At 43.1% G+C, this 19,171-nt stretch overlaps 1 protein-coding gene and 1 non-coding gene across 2 annotated transcripts in view; one reads left to right on the plus strand and one right to left on the minus strand.

The window, feature by feature from the left end:
• The window catches only part of LOC130851967 (ATP synthase F(0) complex subunit C1, mitochondrial-like), a 130,804-nt gene that overhangs the window by 53,350 nt on the left and 58,283 nt on the right, over positions 1-19,171 (plus strand). The gene's annotated exons all lie outside the window — the stretch shown is intronic.
• TRNAG-CCC (transfer RNA glycine (anticodon CCC)) lies at positions 15,963-16,035 on the minus strand. The gene has a single exon. It is a non-coding gene; the product is annotated as a tRNA-Gly (tRNA).

Here is a 19,171-nt window from a genome sequence, read left to right on the forward strand (position 1 = left end):
TGTTTGGAATGCAACAAAAGGGAAAACTTACTAGTGTGTTTTGGACAGGACCCTGCATTTTTAACCCTTTCTCCGATTCCACTAGCTACTCATAAGTTTTCTCCTAAAATGCCACGGTGAAGAGGAACTGTGAGGAGTCACCTGTGTCTTTCATTTTTTTCCAGACAGTTTCCCTGGCGGCAAAGCTTTGGTAGCAGACAGAACTGGCTCAAACCCCCTCTCTTACTAGATGTGTGACTCTGGGAAAGTTGATAAACTTTCTGATTCTCATATTCCTTCTCTACAAAATGGAGAAAACACTCACTTTCCAGGGCTGGAGCACTTTGCTCCCTGCTCTGGCATGGAAGCCTTTAGCAGGAAGTGTACCTTGTAAGTGCTCAATAAATGGCATGACTATTATTAAGAGAGCACTTTGGAAAGTACTGGGTCTTTGCTCCCAGTCATTTTGGGAAGCGACAGGAAGAGACCAGGGGGTTCAGGGTCATGGAGCATGTAGGGCCAGGGGCAGGGGAGCTGCCCCGTGAGGACCGGATGCATTACCTCACTTAATTGTCGTGAGAATTCTGGGAGAGAGAAACGGGCAGTCCTTATTATTCCCATTGCACAGGCAGAGAAATGGAGGTCCTTGCACACTGCTAGAATTGGCAGAGTCACCGTTGGACCCCAGGGCTCCAGAATCCTTGCTAATGTTCTATCTGTACATCACATCTCTTTTTAGAGCTGAATTAGTTTGTTCTCAGCCTTTCCTTGGTTCCCCAAGACCCTCTCCCTCCCTATCCTTTCCAGGAAAGGACAAGCTCCCTGCCTTTATACACACACACACACACACACACACACACACTCACACTCCCTCCCTCCCTCCTGTGGTCTCCTAGGAGAGTGCTGCTCACACGTGGATAGGACCGAAACTTGGAGGTGATTTGACTTGTATCACATTTTTCTTCCCTGTAAGTCCATTCCTGCAATCTCTCTCTCTCTCCAGATAGTTTTTCTGAAATGCAAATTTATTACCTGTAGATTCCTAGATTAACCCAGCATCTTTGTGGCTAAACTAGTTTATTACTTGAAAACAGGACCAGGTAACTATTGGTAAGAGGAAGGAGAGTGGCACTTTGGAGAATAGAGTACTTGGGTTAGGGTGGGTTCCAGTTCAGGTTTCTGGGGAAGTGGACTCTGAGGTGGAAATTGCTTGGAGGAGGTTTAGTGCAGAGGGCCCTCAGGATCAACACGCCAGGGTGGAGTGGAGGGCGGGTAGAGGAAGCAGGACTGAGCAGATGGAGGCTTAAAATGTAATGATGGGTGTAGTTATCACTGAGACTCAGCTAATCCCATAGACAGCTCGGGGGCTAGGATAGCCCTACAGGTTTTGCCCTGCTCGGAGGAGGGGGATCTTTATACCCTGTATTGATCTGGCAATGGGCGCAGGCTGCTGCCAGGGGATATGACTTTAGCCAAGGTATAATCTAAGGATAGTTCCTGGAAAGGGACCCAGCTGAGAGCCCTTCTCCCCGTGTACCCTCAGCATCTGAGCGGTGGGGAGGGGAATGAGACTACAGCCCGGAAGGAAAACTGGATAGAACACCATAGTATCCACTCTCAGGAGGAAGGCAAGGGGCAGTAGGTTAGCTAGGAGCTAGATGCTTGGGGCTTTGAGACTGTGATGAAAAGACTTTAGAACTAAAGTATTGGGAAAGAGAGGGTAGTTTTTTGCAACCGAAACAGCAGAAAAAGACTCTCATAGCTGGTAAAGGGTGGAACTTTCCTGCTGTGCCCACTATCACTCTCCTTAGGACCTGGCCATGCATCTCACCTTGGGTTTTGGTGTCAAATAAGATGCTGGACCAGTATTTTTCAAAGTATGCTCTGTGAGCCTGATATGTCCAAATTACCCTGGGGAAGGGCTTTCAAAGTGCAAATTCCTGGGTACCAAATGTAATAGAACAGAATCTCTGGGCATGGGACCAGGAATCTGTATTATAAACATCTTCCTTCCCCTACTATTTGATTCTTCTGTCCTTTCATACTAGAGTTTATCAACATCTCTGCCACAACTGTCTCTGGAACGGACAATGTCTTCAGGGCTAGGAATAAGTATTTTTCATAATAATAATATTTGTATAGCTGAGTTATAGCCCTTTGTGGATTTTTTCAAATCACATCTGTAGTAGGCTCCACTTGGAGTGGCCATGAAACTCATACTGATTGCCCGAATAATTATAGCTATCCTATTTATTCTTCTCTGGGGGCACCAAACTGCCCCCCCGCCCCACATCCTCCTGACTCAGCCGTGTGCCCGAATTGGAGCATCTTTGTGCTTATCGTTCTTCACCTTTCGGGCCACAATCTTGGGTTGGGGGTGGACATCTGCCACGAGCAGGGCCAATCATTGTGGCCCCCTTTGCCCCCAGTGACTGATGCAGAAACGTGCCCGTGATCCAAGCTAAGGCAATTAGAGTCCTCCCCCTAGGATTTTTTTTTTTTTCCAAACTGAAGCTGGTGTGGGGAAAGAGGAAGAGCCTTTCCCCTCTGCTCCTGAGGCCATGAGTGTGATTCTGACTCTTCCAGTACTCGTAGCCAGTGGTGTGGGGAAAGCGGGTTTGGGAGAGCAGAGCAGACACCAGCTAAGAGAAGCAGAGATGAGAGGTAGGGTGCATCCTGATGGTGCTAAAGACCTCTGTTCAAGCCACTCCTGGCTTTGGATGGTTTGGTAATGTGAACCAGTAACCAAGCTGTTTGTAATGGATTTCCTGGTATCAAGCCTGTGAGGGTAGTGCATTAGGATATGATCACATATAAATGTGGGCTCATCAGACACATGGGCTGTCTGGAAGGGGATGGAGGGAGGGATGGAGATGGTAAACAAATGGTAGAAAGGCCTCCGTTTTCCTCTCGCTCCCCCAGGGGCATGCTGTAACAACTAAGCACTACATGTGTGTGATGTGTTTGTATTCCTTTCTCTGGTTGAGCCTAAAAAAGCAAAAACAAAACCAAAAACCTTTCCACCCAGTGTCTCAGGAAACCAATTGGTGGGAATCAGCCTTTGATACGAAACCTTCTTTTCGTTGGCTCCTTGGATCCATTGCCTTTGTATCTCTTTCAAAAGAGGTCTTTGCATGTTGATTTCTATGTGAGGCTAAACATTTGAAGTGTTTCGTCTCTGCATCCAGGTATGTTAGTAGAAAATCTTGAATGACTTTCCCCAAGTCCATCTGAGAGAGAAGGTCCTTGCTTGCCATGTTATCTTGGCTTCTTGCAACTATCAATCCCAGTGCCAAGGCATATTTCAGAAGAGGATCTCTCTCCTTGAGATTCATTTTTCCTTTGGTGTGTCAGGGAGTTAGCTTGAGGATGAGAAGGAGTTCTCCCAAAACAGAAAAGTTAAAGTCTATAGTTTAATTGATTTGGCTTGAGAGGAAGAGAGCAAGTAACTATTTTGGGGTAAACAAGTTTACCCCAAAGAAATTATGCTTCCTTACTGGGGGTGGGGGGTGGGGGGGTGGTGATGGCAGTGATGGTGGTAGAAGTGGTGATGGCGGCGGCGGTGATGAGCACACAGGAGACGGTGCTCTTTCTCACCAGTTTGTTCCATACCCGAGGCATTATCACTGATGGTTTCTACTGTTTCTCAGTATAATGCTCTTCTGCAAAATAAGCATTGAGAACATAAGGGACGTTAGGTAAAAGCCCACATACAGAGATTCACTCAGTTTTCTCCTGCCCCTTGAGCTAAGTAAAAAGCACCTACCAGGTGGCCCATCCCTCTTCCTTGCTTTTAGGGAGAGCATTTAGGAGCTATTCTTCTCCTCCCCCATCACTTCCTCCTCCTCTTTCCCCTTCTTCTTCCCTGTCTCCAAATTAATCTTAGCAGGGAGTCCTAAAGCAAATGATCATGTTACAGGTCTAAATGCGAGAGCCTGTCATCTTTCATTATTTTTGACATAAACAAAACTGTCAGGATTCTCTGAAATTTGCGTTTGGTTCAGGGTATTCTCTCTGAGGCCGAAAGAGCCATAAGGATTAGAAAAAGGAGGGTTGCTCCAAGGTAATAAAAAGAATGTAATGGAAGATTGGAAAAGATCTCCAATCCCAAACTTGTGTGCATTTTGAGACCATTGCATTTCAGGGGGATATTGATTAAGGCTGTAAAATGTTTACATAATTGTGGCTTATTTTATAAAGTAGAGGTCTGGGGCATTTCATTAACCAGATTTATTTCTTTGACTATTCCCCTGCAACTTCCTCGAGTATTTAGATTTGATATGCAGTTAAAGAATAAATTGCCTGGCTTGTTTCCTGGAGATTGGTGCCTTCTATGGACTGAGCTGTTGAAGACAGGCAGAGTATGTTTTCATACGGAAGAATAATACATAACCATTGGAGTTGCCTATTTAGGACTCCGAGCTAGTGTGCCAGCAGTTCAGGCGCACACACACAGAAATGTTTTGGAAAAGTTTCTTATTCGTCACATGCTTTGAACATGGAGCTTCCTGCCAGTAATCCTGGGAGGAGCTGAGTGTAAATGAATGCGAGTATCTGTTCATCAGAGGCTATGTATCTTTTTCTGGCCCCTCATTCAAAGCAACCACAGATTTCTGAGAGGGCCACACAGACCACACCGCAAAGCAGAGAATGATTTGCTTCAGAGGGGGGAATGCTGAGGCTATGGTCTTGGTTTGGGGGCAGTTCAGAACTTTAATATTTTGGTAACCCATGCTCTATAAATCATTGAATTACATCAAGCCTATTTAAAACCTCTCTGGGCAGCTGTTTAAAATGCTGTCACTGCAGTAAGCAATGTCCTCCGAGTCACATGGCAGGTTGGGGCTGAGAAGGGGATGGGTTTTGTTTGTGTTTCTTTAGCTCCAGTTAGGCTTACCCTCGGACTCTCCACTTCTGTGAATAGTCCATCCACTTCCAGTTATTTCAAAGTCAGGATATGAAGGCCACTGAGTCCATCAGGGTTAAGCCTTCCCATCAGAACAAATTCTTTTTCCCTACATCCTTCAAGCCGTTTAGTGAAACTACCACAAATTGTTCACTTCAGATTAATATGTTTAATAAGTGAAACCTGGACTATTTCAAGAGGGCAGGCAGTTTGGAGGATTGGTTGCAGCTGAGTGACCCCGTGGCTTTTCCTAGGTCATTGCTGGGGGTTGAGACCACCTGTGTAGCACCTGTGGGCCTCTTGGGCCTAATGACCCCAGGGAGCCTAATGATCTAGGGAGCCCTGCTCTGCCAGCCCTGCCCTCTGGCCTCCCCATTTTCCCCGGGGTCTGACAGTGCAGGGCTATCAGGAGGCCAGATCCGGGGGCGGGGTGGGGGGCCGCCTGGAGAGAGGCCGCGGGCTTCCCGGTGGGAATGCTGCGTGTAATAGGTAGACTGCCTGCCTCTGCTCGGCTCCACGCTCCTGGAAGAGAAGGCGGCCGGGGCTGCTTGTTCACGGTCACACCCGGGCTGGCTGACCCAAGCGTGGGCCTGAAGGCATGCACCCACAAGAGAGGGAGGTTTAGCTTCAGTGAACTTATTCAGAACTTTTTAATCAGAAAAATTGAAATTAAACATCAAATATGCTATCTTAACATCAGCAGACTTATAAAAGTTGAAATCTAAAAAAAAAAAAAAAGAAACTCAAATTCCACATCGGGTGTGCGTGTGTGTGGTGAGGGGAACACTAGCTTTTCAGAGTCTTGGCCCTCGCGTGGTCTTTGTCCTTCCCTGGCACATAGTACGTGCTTAATAAATTTGAATCAATGCGGGAATGCAAATTAAAAGCAGGGCTTTGGAGTCAAGATCCGAGTTTGAATCTCAGCATCCCACTTACTAGCTGTATAAGCCTGGGCAGGTTACTTAGCCCTTTAGAGCTTCAGGTGAAGTTGTTGCTTCAGTGCAGGGCTCAGCTTTCTCTGTGGGTCCAGGGTGGAGAGGGGAAGAAGGCAGGGCCGCCAGGCTTGACTTTGGCCGGGAAGCCCTGGCCTGCTTGCCACCCTTGGCTCAGGGGCCCAGTTTCTGCTGCATGTCTGGAATCCTCCCGGGGCCACGGGGGCGGGGTGGGGGGGCTGCTGAGGCATCCCCACTCCCAGATATTAGTGCATTTTGAACAGAAAAAATACCAACAGTACACAAAACAAAACAGCAGCAGCCAAGGGGAATGTGATTCAAAGACATCTGCTTATTCTGAGCCAAACCTAATGAGGGGCAGCGACTCCCAGTCTTCCCCACACCCCTGCGACGCCCATGAAATACCCGAGGGCTCTTTGGAAGGGGAGTCCATGTGCTTGTGTTTGGAAATCCCAGTGGGTGTTCCCAACGAGCCTGTCTCTGGCCTTGACCTTGCAGAAATTTCTCACTAGGTCAATGTTTCTTAAAAAAACAGTAACACTCAAGCCCTTCATGCGTTTTTTGGTTTTTGTTGTTGTTTGCATTTGTTTGCAAAATTGCCAGTTAAGTTTATGGAAAAGGCAGTCAAAGGGAGGAATATGCTCTGGTACCCTAAAAATACTCTTGTTCCCTGAGTTGTCCCAGGCAGAGGGCCTTTCACCTCAGGTTCAGCCTGCCCCAGATGCTTCCTTGATAGAGGAGGTTCTGCCCTGGAAATGTTGCTCTTTGGAAAGATGGTTTTATCTCCTACTCTGAGGGGGCCACATTTTCCTCCCTCCCTCCCTTCCCTCCTTCCCTTCTCCCTCTTCCCTTCCTCCTTTCCTTCCTTCCTTTTTGATTGAGAGTTTGTTATTTGATTTTTTCTCTCTGTCACTCTCTCTGTCTGTCTCCATTTCTCTTTCTTTCCATGGAGAGAGCAGGGATTTGTTCAAATCTCATCTTCACTGGTTACTAGCTTTGGACCTTGGATATCATTTAGGCTTTCTAAACCTCCACTTCTTTACGAGAAAAATGGAGTTGATAATGTCCAAGATATGAGATTGTTGGACTGATGAAATATATCAACTATAATCATGCACTCACCACATAGAATACACTCAGTAGGGACAGGTGTAATAATAAGTGCTGCTCTCCTGAAAAAAACTACTTTGATAATCTCCCCACCCCAACTCTCTGCCCTTTAAGAAAACTTTCAGTTAACAGGTTCCAGCCTCTGGGATCTTAGATCAAGCAGATCTTCAAGGTCAACTTAAATACTCATTATTTCCTGAAAAAGGAGACCGGTGGTTTCTCTCCCACCTGAACACCTGCTTCAGCCTCTACATAATCTGTCTGCCTTTACTCTTACCCCACTTCAGTCCATTCTCCAGCAGCCAGAGAGGGCTTTCAGAAACAAAAATTCAAAACAATACTAAACAACATCTCTGAAATCCAACATCATATCACTCCCTTTCTGGAAATGTTTCAGTGGTTACCCATTACACATAGAATAAGATCTAAACTGCATTCTCTGGACAAAGACCCATGCTGGCCCTCCGCAGCCTGCCCCACAGCCCCCACCACTCTCCCTCTCTCTATACTTCAGCTACGTGACCACCTTTCTGACCTTTGCATTCTCTGATGGCTTTAAACTCTCTGCTGCCTTAAGGCTCTGCACTCACTGTTCCCTGGGCCCGGAGCTCTGTTTTCCTGGACGATTGACTCTTTCAGCTCAAATGTCACCTCCTCAGAGATGCCATCCCACTACCTGATCTCAAGCAGCACTTGTACCCCACCCTCAGTTGTCCTTTACTTACATCACCTTGTATATTTCCATAGCACTGTTATTCATTATTTATTCACCCATTGATTGAATAAGTGATCCTATAATTTAGGGGAAAAAACAACTTATAAATAATCAAAGGACCTCCTCAAGCCAAAGGACCACAGAAATAAATGAAATAGCTTTCAAAGCAAGGAGAGAGAGTTCACGGATTAACCAATCTCTAAAATCAGAACGATGGAAAATATCATTCTTAATAGGAAGCCTGAGTCTGTGGCCTGTTGTCAGAGCTTGGATGGATATAATTCTGCCCCAGAAAAACTACTGAAGGACTCACAAAAGAGTGAGAAAATCTGACTTCCCTTCAGTATGAAGAAGGTGAAAAAAATGTTCCCAAGCAGCTTCAATGAAAGTAGGAAGAGAGAATGGGTTAATTATTGTAATTATGATAATTTCTTGCGTATTCAACACTTACTTAACTAGCTCTGTTAAGAGAATTAGCTTTTGCTGGCTTACTCATTTTTTTCCTCAGGCCTTACCAATGGGCCTTATTTTCTTAATTTAAAAGAACTTTTGGTTTCCATAGAGAAAATTTTGGAAACAAAATATATTAAGCAATTGCGTCTAAATTTTTTCAAGCCCTATCTCTTTCTGATGTGCCAGGCCTGGGTTGTTTAGAGGCTATGGGTTTTGATGGCTTTGGGAGTTTATTGAACTATTGCAGATTATATAAATTATATTTTTCCTGAGTAATTTTGATCAAATAAACTTTTCCCCTAGTTCTTTCCCCCTTAGTTTACATGCTCATATGTATTCCAGAAAAATTTAATCCACATGGTTAGATTTGTTTATGCTCAACTCATCCCAAGATCACTGGCAGAGGGATCCACATTCAGAGTATGTGGAGAAGAAGAAACTTTTCCTAAAACATCTTTTGTGTGTGTGCCTGAAATGATAGCACAATTAGCTCAGAGTCCTAAATAGGCAAATCCAATAGTTAGGTATTATTCTGATGTGTGAAATAGGAAGATTTTAAGCAGTGGATGACACAATTTCATATTATTTGAATTTATTTTAAAAGAGGTGATTTCTATTTACCTACTGGCATTTCAGGATTTTCCCTTCTCTATTCAAATCCAGAGTGAATATTTCCAGACCCAATTAATTTTCCTACGTGAAAAGCCATGTCAGTAAGAGAAAATAACTGGCCATGTAGTATGAGGCAAATTAACCTAACTGCTCTAAGCCTAAGTTTCCTCATCTGTTATACAGGGTTAGAGATGTCCAACCTGCAGAGCTGTTGTGAGAATTAGAGATAATATCAGTAAAGCTCCTAGAATAACGTATGACTTATAGTAGAGTTTTAAAAAGGGGCAAATGGTCCTATCTATCTCGCCTTTAGTAACATTTTTGATGAAGTTCTATATGACATGATCATCACCAAGATGTTTATAGGGTGTGTGTGGAGAGGAGCAGACAGAAAGGAATATCCATAGTGACCAGATGGCCAAGGCGAGCAGCTTTCAGAAGGGCTTCTTCAAGAAAAGTTGGCCCAGATAGTTAGACAACTGGACACCACTAAGCTCAGCATCCTTCCTAACCCACATCCACAGCAGATGGTCAGTTGGCCATTTGTCCAAAGCCAACCACATCTGATGAGGGTTGTGATCGCTTTGGGACTGCACATTGGAGGACATTATCATAAGTAATGCCCATGTGGACCTCATGACTTTTGTGTACACGACTTTTGGAACTTCACCTTCCCTCCTCCTTAGAATATTAGCTTTGTGCAATATAGCTTGTGAGGAGGGCAACTGCTTCTAAAATGGGATCTAAAGAGATTCTCTTTGCCCCAGCACGGATCTAAAATGGCAGTTCACACATGAAGCCACCCATGAGGTGTCTCCAGGTCTTATGATCTGCAGACCACAGTTATGTTCTTCGCTGAGAATGGGAGTATTTACAGGAAACAGTGAAAGGCAAGGGAAGCCACACTCGGCAATCATGGGAAAGATGGTGTCAGATGGCAGGGCAAACCACTGTAGTTACCTCCAGAAGTAATTATGGACATCTGGATTGATGAAAAGAACCGAAGGATGGCAGGCATTCTGCATTTGGGACTGGGTTTTCCCAAAGGAAGATAAATGGAAAAAACATGTTTGCTTTAACTGCTGACTCATGGTACAAAGTTTTAATTCAGAGACTTTAATTGAAAATGCAGCGAGAATGTAAAAGATTTACATAGAAAATATTTTAGTACATTGGCAAGACATTAATTATAGAACCAGATGGTCATGGTAGAAAACTCAACCAAGAAGCCTTTATTTTTCTTTTGTTTTCTTAGCATGAAACATTTTTCTTCACAAATTTTAGTATTCGATTATATAGAAGCAAGACCACCTTTCTATTAAGATTAACACAAAGAGTGATTGTCTGGTATTCTGAAATATTAAAAAAAAGAAGAATCACCATTATAGAAACCTGGAATATGAAAGCATTCTTGTGATAGAAGCCTCATGACCAAGACACTAGTTCTCTCTCCCCGGAGGCTAGTCTAATGAGACCATATTTCTCAGCTCCTATTAACCGTGACCGCTGTCTCAGGCAGGGGTCATTTGTTTGCAACAGAAGGTTGAAACAGAGTTGCCTGAAATTAGCTCAGAAAAGAGGGTTTATTGTGAGAATATAGGAGACTTCCACTCTCAGAAAAACTCATGTTCAGGAGGTATAATCGGTTAGGAAAGTTCATATGACAATCTCTCTCTCCATCTTTATCTTAAGGCACGAGGCGTCTTCTCTTTGCTTCCCTCGGCACACCTGCTCCAAGATAACCACATTTGTTCCCCAAGCTGGCTTTGCCTGCTTGGTGAACAATGGGCCCACCATAGCTGCCTATTTGAGTTTAAATCTGCCATTTTCTTATTTGTTTACTATTTGTCCCATCTGGCTTTTTAATTCCTTTTTCTCCATTATTATCTTCTGTCCTCTATTATATTGATTTAGTGTTGTAAAAATTATTCCATTTCTGCTATTAGCTTCTGGATTATATATTCTTTAATTATTCTTTTTGCGGTTACCATAGAGATGACAAACATATATCCCTGACTTATTAGACTATATTATAAATTAATAGTGTTAATACTTCCTGGACAATGAAACAACCTTACAACATTTAAGCCAATTTTCCTGTTTGGGCTATTGTTATTGTTGTCATGTGTTTTATTTCTACATACTTTTAATCCCACAAAGCATTATTCTTGCTGTTTTAAACAGTCAGTATTCATTATGTTTCACCCACATGTTTACCTTTTCCACTTCTCTACATTCCTTCCTATATTACCATGTTTCCATCTGCCTAAATAACTTCCTTTAGTATCTCTCCTAAGTAAATGTCTGCTGCCAGCATATTCTCTTGGTTTTTGAGCTTTTATTTCAAACCTTGCTCTGTGATCTGCCTGTGAGTTTTTCTTCTACCCGTGGCACTTTTTCTGCCCAAATTTACACACCAAAAAATTGGTTTTCCCAGCTTCAAAGACACACTACAATAATTATGAGATGTTTTCTATAGTTTATGATTTGAAGCTGTATCTTTTGTCCAAAATGGAGGATTCAAAGTACAGTTTATAACTCAAAACCTATAATGTGTCAGGTCTTGAAGGCCTGGCATGTGTCAGGTGATGTGCTAGTCCCTGGGAATATAAGATCAAATAAGATGTGAACTTGTCTTCTAACAGCTCAGTCTTGCAGGAGAGACAGGCACACAAGTGTTACATCACGTGTGATAAGTCCTATGATAGAATTATGCAGAAGTTATTTTAGGGGCCAAAGGAAGAAAACACCCCAAGAAGAATCAGGGAATATTCCCCAGGAGAGACACCTTGACCTTGCATTGAATTTTAAAAGAGAAAAAGTTGTTAGACTCATGTCTCAGCTAAGAGTTATTTGGCTTCAAGTAACAGCATATCTGACTAACAGTGGCTTAGATGAGGAATCTAGAGGTCTTTAACATTGATTTCAGCTGTGCATTTATGCTCTTAACTCCATCCTTCTGCTCTGCCATCTTTGGTGTGATTGTGATGCCTTTTCATCCTCGTGTTTTATGGTCTCATGATTTCTTTTCTTTTCTTTTTTAAAAATTTTATTTATTTATTTATTTATTTATTTATTTATTTATTTATTTATTTATTTATTTATATTGGCTGTGTTGGGTCTTCATTGCTGCGCACGGGCTTTCTGTAGTTTTGGAGAGCAGGGGCTACTCTTCACTGCAGTGCACAGGCTCCTTATTGCGGTGGCTTCTCCTGTTGCAGAGCATGGGCTCTAGGTGTATGGGCTTCACTAGTTGCAGAGCATGGGCTCAGTAGTTGTGGCTCGTGGGCCTAGTTGCTCCATGGCCTGTGAGATCTTCCCGGACCAGGGCTCGAACCAGTGTCCCTAGCATTGGCAGGTGGATTCTTAACCACTGTGCCACCAGGGAAGCCCATATGGTCTCATGATTTCAACATGGCTACCACAGCTCCAAAAATGGCATCCCTGTTGAGGGTGGGAAAAAGAAGGAAGGACAGCACCAGCCATATCTGTCACTTTCCTAGAAGTTCCGTGGCAGGCATCCTTTGGTGTTACCATGTTTCCCATCTGCGATCATATTCCTTCTGCCTAAATAACTTCCTTTAGTATCTCTTGGCCAGAAGTGGGTCATGTGGCCACTTTGAAGTGCAAGGAAGGGAGGCAAAGGAGGATCTAGCTTTCAAGCCTCTGGGGAGGGAGGTAACCTGGAGAAGAGTGCTAGGCAGGGCTGTTGGATTAGTCAACTGCAGTGTCTGCCACAAATCTAAGGTGGGGAACAAATGTGTAAAAGTTTGGAGTTGTAAAACTTTATGCACATTTGAAGAACTGCAAACAGCTCTGGAACAAATGGGGATGCTCAGGCAGGCCAGAAGTAGAGACAGTGGCCACAACACAGGGTATCCTGTCGACTAAAGAGTCAGGCCGTGAAGAGCAACAGAGGATCTCACGTAGTGAAGGGAAATGATCAGAGCTGTGTGTTGAAAAGGTTTCTCTGGTGGCATGTTGAAGTTGGTTTGGAAGTGGTCCAGAGCAGAGTCAAGGGGGAGCTATTGCAGCGATCTAGGTAAGAAGGGATGAGAAGTAACAGTGGAGATAAATGTTTGGCAATGGACAATAGTTATGTTTGAAACAATACTTATTACAAGGTAGTAGGTATGGTTGTTAAGAATTTGGGTTTGGAGTAAGATATAACTGGGTTCAAATCTGCTCTGCCGTTTCCTAGATGTTCAACTCTGGACATATTATTCAACCTCTAGAAATCTCTTTCCTTAGTTGTAAAATACGGGCAGAAAGAGGACAGTACCCACTTTATAGGGTTAAATGACATAATATAGTAGATTGTTAATGTAGGCTAACATTCAGTTCTTTCTCTATATTTATATGTGAATATACTCACACATTCATATAGATGCAAATATTGAATGAAAAGAGTACATCTTGGGAATTCCCTGGTGGTGCAGTGGTTAAGAATCCTCCTGCCAATGTAGGGGACATGGGTTTGGTTCCTGATCCAGGAGGATCCCACATGCAGTGGAGCAACTAAGCCCGTGTGCCACAACTATTGAGCCTACTCTCTAGAGCCCTCAAGCCATAACTACTGAGACTGAATGCTGCAACTACTGGAGCCCACACGCCTAGAGAGAAGCCACTGCAATGAGAAGCCCACGCACCACAACGAAGAGCAGCCCCGGCTGGCTGCAACTAGAGAAAGCCTGTGTGCAGCAATGAAGACCCAACACAACCAATAAATAAAATAATCAATTAATTTTTTCAAAAAGAAAAGAATAGATCTAGGACAACCCCAGGTTTCAAGATCCAGTGACTAGGAGGATGATGGTCACTGAGATGGGGAGTATTAGAGGAGGAATAGGTTTGAAGGAAAGAAGTGTATTCAGTATCGGAAACATTTGAGTTTAAGGTAATTTAGGAACATTCAAGTGGCCTAGGCCATTGAGCGCATGGTGCTTTAGCAGAGAGAATTTGACTGTGAATAGACATTTGAGTGTCATCACATTGTAGGTTATAGTTGAAGTTGGGTTCAGATCACTCAAGTATCAGAATATAGAGGAAGAAAAGCAGAGGTCATCAGTGAAGGATGTAAGGCAGGGAGCGTGGCTGGAAAGACGACTGAAAGTTGTGGCTAGAAAGTGGAGGAAAGACCAGGAGCATCACAATGGACGAAGGAAGGAACAACCAAATGCATTGAGTGGTGCCAAAATTCCTGATCCTGGCTTCCATCATTACAGGTCCTGGGAAGCCTTCGTGGGAACATATTCAGCAGAGCAGTAGAGACTGAAGTCACACAACATGGGTTGGAGATGAATGGGAAGTGAGCAAGTAGAGGCAGGGAACCTAGGGACTGTTTCCAGAAGCTTGGCTCTGACCAAAATGGAGCAATTGGACAAGAGCTGGAGTGAGGGAAAGTCAAGGAATGGGATCTTAGTCTGCTTGGGCTGCCATAACAGAATACAGACGACTGAGTGGCTAAAACAACAAAAATCTATTTTCTCTGGATGCTAGAAGTCTATGATCAAGTTGCCAGCAGGTTCTGTTTCTGGTGAAAGCTCTCTTCCTGGCTTGTGGATGGCTGCCTTCTTGCTGTCCTCACACGGCCTTCCCTCTGTGTGTCCTGTGGAGAGAGGGAGATTAGAATCAGGGCTCAACCCTTAGGAGCTCATTGAACCTTAATTACCTCCTTCGAGGCCCCGTCTCTAAATACAGCCACACTAGGGGTTAGGATTTCAACATATGCATTTTGAGGGGACACAAATATTCAGTCCATAACAGATGGGTGCTATGAAAAAGACATAAAGGATATTTTTTGTGCTGAGGCAGAAGAGCCAGAAAGGAAGGTATTATTAAAGATACAGAAGGGAGAATGTGAGCTATTGAAATGATGACCACAAAAAGCCAAAGCAGAGCCTTGGATCACAGAAGGAAGGGAAAAAGTGTTGGTGCCAGTGGAGGTGAACATCTGTAGGTGTCCTGGGAGGAAATTCCAGCCCAGTGTAGGAGGCAAAGTCATCTGAGAATGAGGGACAGTCAGGAGTAAGGAGTGTGATGAGGAAGGTGGACCTGTGATTGGTGAAGGCCCAGCTGTGCTTGGAGACCATGGATTGGTAGTGGTCCAGTCTTCCCGGTAGGGTGATGATGTCTAGTTTAGGTAACCACCTGACACACCCTTGAGGTTGCTGATCTGCTCAACTATGACTGCCATTGTGTATCAGGTGTCCCCTAGAGACAGCAAATTGAACTTGAGCTGAAATTCCTGCTTCTGAGTCCAGAAGTACAGGATGGAAAAAATACAGTAGCAGATCACTTTCAACTAAAAGGGAACGTTAGTTGATGGGATTATAAGAGTTAACAGTGCTAGTGGCATTTTTGGCTGCATTGGTGCAAATACGATAACTACACCAAAGAAGGTGAAAGTCTAACTCCAGTCTATGCCTGTCAGGTTGTTCTGGAGAATTTTGAGCATGACACGTGGGAAGAACATAAACTGTGCTGTGGTCACACAGAACATTGGACAGGACTCATGCCTTGCTGCGTGACACATGGGTATAGTCACTGGGGGACATTTAGCCTGAAGAGAGGATTCAGCAGTAATCAGATAATTGTTGATTTAATCAGTCTATTTATCTTGTCTTTTATGTTCTCTCACTTCAAGAGGTTTCACACCTGCTGGTTCATTGCTTCCCTCTGACTTCCCTGGGGAATAGGGATGTTATTAGCCAGACTTCACAGATGGGGAGATTGAGACACCTAGAGGAGAAAGACAGGAGACAGCCTAGGTGCCAGTATCTACAACTTGCTCCTTAACTATCTCATTCTCAATTTTCAAAACAAATGTTCTCCTCTGTCTCCTCCCATAAAAATCATCCCAGCCTTCAGAGCCCAGCTGAAGTTTCCCTCCAAAGAAGCTTTCTTGCCATCATTGAGCCGTCACTGATTTCTGTTTCCTTTGAAATTTGACAGTATTTAAAACATCTTACTAAGCATCTAAACAATATAAATTGGCATCTGTTGCTAGAGTCTGTAGTACTTGGTTATAAGTTCATGTTATTTACTCTGGTTTCATATATGTTGGTCATCTCTCCCAGGATTATTTTTTAAAATTAATTAATTAATTTTCTTTTGGCTGTGTGGGCTCTTTGTTGCAGTGCGTGGGCTTCTCTAGTTGAGGCTCGTGCGGTGTAGAGCACGAGGGCTCAGCCGTTGAGGCATGCAGGCTTAGTTGCAGCATGTGGCATCTTAGTTCCCAGACCAGGGATCGAACCTGGGCCCCCTGCATTGGGAGTACAGAGTCATAACCACTGGACCACCAGGGAAGTCCAGGATTATGTTTTATTCTTTGTTCTTATTTCTCATAGGGCCTAGCCCAGTGCTGAGCTCTGAAGAGGTGTTCAATATAATGCCTTTGCTCCACTGGGGACAGTATTGCCATCTTCTGAGGCTGTCCATTCTACACACATCCTTGGAAAGGTAGTCTGAAACAAGGGGCAGTCACTGTCTGCGCTTGCGAGGTTGCAGAACTGTGAGGCACCGTGGAGAACTGTCTCCCCATGGTAGGTCATTGTTAATTATTCGCTAGTACTGACAATTTAGCAGCTGGTAAGACTTGCCAATTATCTCCTTGACATTCTTCTGATCAATAAAGTACATCATCGAAACTGGAATCCCCTGAGATTTAAAGTGATTTTTTATTTTTTTATTTTTTTATTTTTTTGGGGGTACACCAGGTTCAATCATCTGTTTTTATACACATATCCCCGTATTCCCTCCCTTCCTTGACTCCCCCCTCTCGAGTCCCCCCCACCCTCCCCGCCCCAGTCCTCTAAGGCATCTTCCATCCTCGAGTTGGACTCCCTTTGTTATACAACAACTTCCCACTGACTATTTTACAGTTGGTAGTATATATATGTCTGTGCTACTCTCTCGCTTCGTCTCAGTTTCCCCTTCACCCCCTGCCCCATCCCATACCTCAAGTTCTCCAGTCCATTTTCTGTATCTGCATCCTTATTCTTGTCACTGAGTTCACCAGTACCATTTTTAGATTCCGTGTATGTGAGTTAGCATACAATATTTGTCCTTCTCTTTCTGACTTACTTCACTATGTATGACAGATTGTAGTTCTATCCACCTCATTACATATAGCTCCATCTCATCCCTTTTTAGAGCTGAGTAATATTCCATTGTATATATATGCCACATCTTCTGTATCCATTCATTTGTTGAAGGGCATTTAGGTTGCTTCCATGTCCTGGCTATTGTAAATAGTGCTGCAATAAACATGATGGTACAAGTTTCTTTTGGGATTATGGTTTTCTTTGGCTATATGCCCAGGAGTGGGATTACTGGATCATATGGTAGTTCTATTTGTAGTTTTTTAAGGAACCTCCAAATTGTTTTCCATAGTGGCTGTACCAACTTACATTCCCACCAACAGTGCAGGAGAGTTCCCTTTTCTCCACACCCTTTCCAACACTTGTGGTTTCCAGACTTTGTGATGATGGCCATTCTGATTGGTGTGAGGTGATACCTCATTGTGGCTTTGACTTGCATTTCTCTGATGATGAGTGATGTTGAGCATCTTTTCATGTGTTTGTTGGCCATCTGTATGTCTTCTTTGGAGAAATGTCTATTTAGGTCTTCTGCCCATTTGTGGATTGGGTTATTTGCTTTTTTGGTATTAAGCTTCATGAGCTGCTTGTATATTTTGGAGGTTAATCCTTTGTCCGTTGTTTCATAGGCAATTATTTTTTCCCATTCTGAGGGTTGCCTTTTAGTCTTGTTTATGGTTTCTTTTGCTGTGCAAAAGCTTTTAAGTTTCATGAGGTCCCATTCATTTATTCTTGATTTTATTTCCCTGATTCTAGGAAGTGGGTCAAAAAGGATGTTGCTTTGATGTATGTCATAGAGTGTTCTGCCTGTGTTTTCCTCTAGGAGTTTTATAGTGTCTGGCGTTACGTGTAGGTCTTTAATCCATTTGGAGTTTATTTTTGTGTATGGTGTTAGGAAGTGTTCTAATTTCATTCTTTTACATGTTGCTGTCCAATTTTCCCAGCACCACTTATTGAAGAGGCTGTCTTTTTTCCACTGTATACTCGTGCCTCCTTTGTCAAAGAGAAGGTGCCCATATGTGTTTGGGCTTACTTCTGAGTTCTCTATTCCATTCCGTTGATCTTCCTTTCTATTTTTGTGCCAGTACCATACTGTCTTGATCACTATGGCCTTGTAGTATAGTTTGAAGTCAGGAAGCCTGATTCCACCAACTCCATTTTTCCTTCTCAAGATTGCTTTGGCTATTCGGGGTCTTTTGCATTTCCATACAAATCGTAAGATTTCTTGCTTAAGTTCTGTGAAAAATGCCATTGGTAATTTGATCGGGATTGCATTGAATCTGTTAATTGCTTTGGGTAGTACAGACATTTTCACGATGTTGATTCTTCCAATCCAGGAACATGGTATGTCCCTCCATCTGTTTGTGTCGTCTTTGATTTCTTTCATCAATGTCTTAAAGTTTTCTGCATACAGATATTTTGCCTCTTTAGGCAGGTTTATTCCTAGGTATTTTATTCTTTTTGTTGCAGTGGTGAATGGGAGAGTTTCCTTAATTTCTCTTTCTGCTCTTCCGTTGTTCGTGTATAGGAATGCAAGAGATTTCTGTGCATTAATTTTGTATCCTGCTACTTTACTAAACTCATCAATTAGTGCTAGCAGTTTCCTGGTAGAGTCTTTAGGGTTTTCTATATATAATATCATGTCATCTGCAAAGAGTGACAATTTTACTTCTTCTTTTCCAATTTGGATTCCTTTGATTTCTTTTTCTTCTCTGATTGCTGTGGCTAAAACTTCCAAAACTATGTTGAATAATAGTGGTGAGAGTGGACACCCTTGTCTTGTTCCTGGTCTTAGAGGGAATTCTTCCAGTTTTTCCCCATTGAGAACGATGTTGGCTTTTGGTTTTTCATATATGGCTTTTATTATGTTGAGATAATTTCCTTCTATGCCCATTTTCTGGAGAGCTTTTATCATAAATGGATGTTGAACTTTGTCAAAAGCTTTTTCTGCATCTATTGAAATGATCATATGGTTTTTATCCTTCAATTTGTTGATATGATGTATCACATTGATTGATTTGCGTATATTGAAGAATCCTTGCATCCCAGGGATAAACCCCACTTGATCATGGTGTATGATTTTTTTAATGTGCTGTTGCAGTCTGTTAGCTAGTATTTTGTTGAGGATTTTTGCATCTATATTCATCAGTGATATTGGTCTGTAGTTTTGTTTTTTTGTGACATCTTTGCCTGGTTTTGGTATCAGGGTGATGGTGGCCTCGTAGAATGAGTTTGGGAGTGCTCCGCCTTCTGCAATATTTTGGAAGAGTTTGAGAAGAATAGGTGTGAACTCTTCTCGAAATGTTTGATAGAATTCGCCTGTGAACCCATCTGGTCCTGGGCT

This window comes from Hippopotamus amphibius, chromosome 4, assembly GCF_030028045.1.
Source record: "Hippopotamus amphibius kiboko isolate mHipAmp2 chromosome 4, mHipAmp2.hap2, whole genome shotgun sequence".
Taxonomy (NCBI): Eukaryota; Metazoa; Chordata; class Mammalia; order Artiodactyla; family Hippopotamidae; genus Hippopotamus; species Hippopotamus amphibius.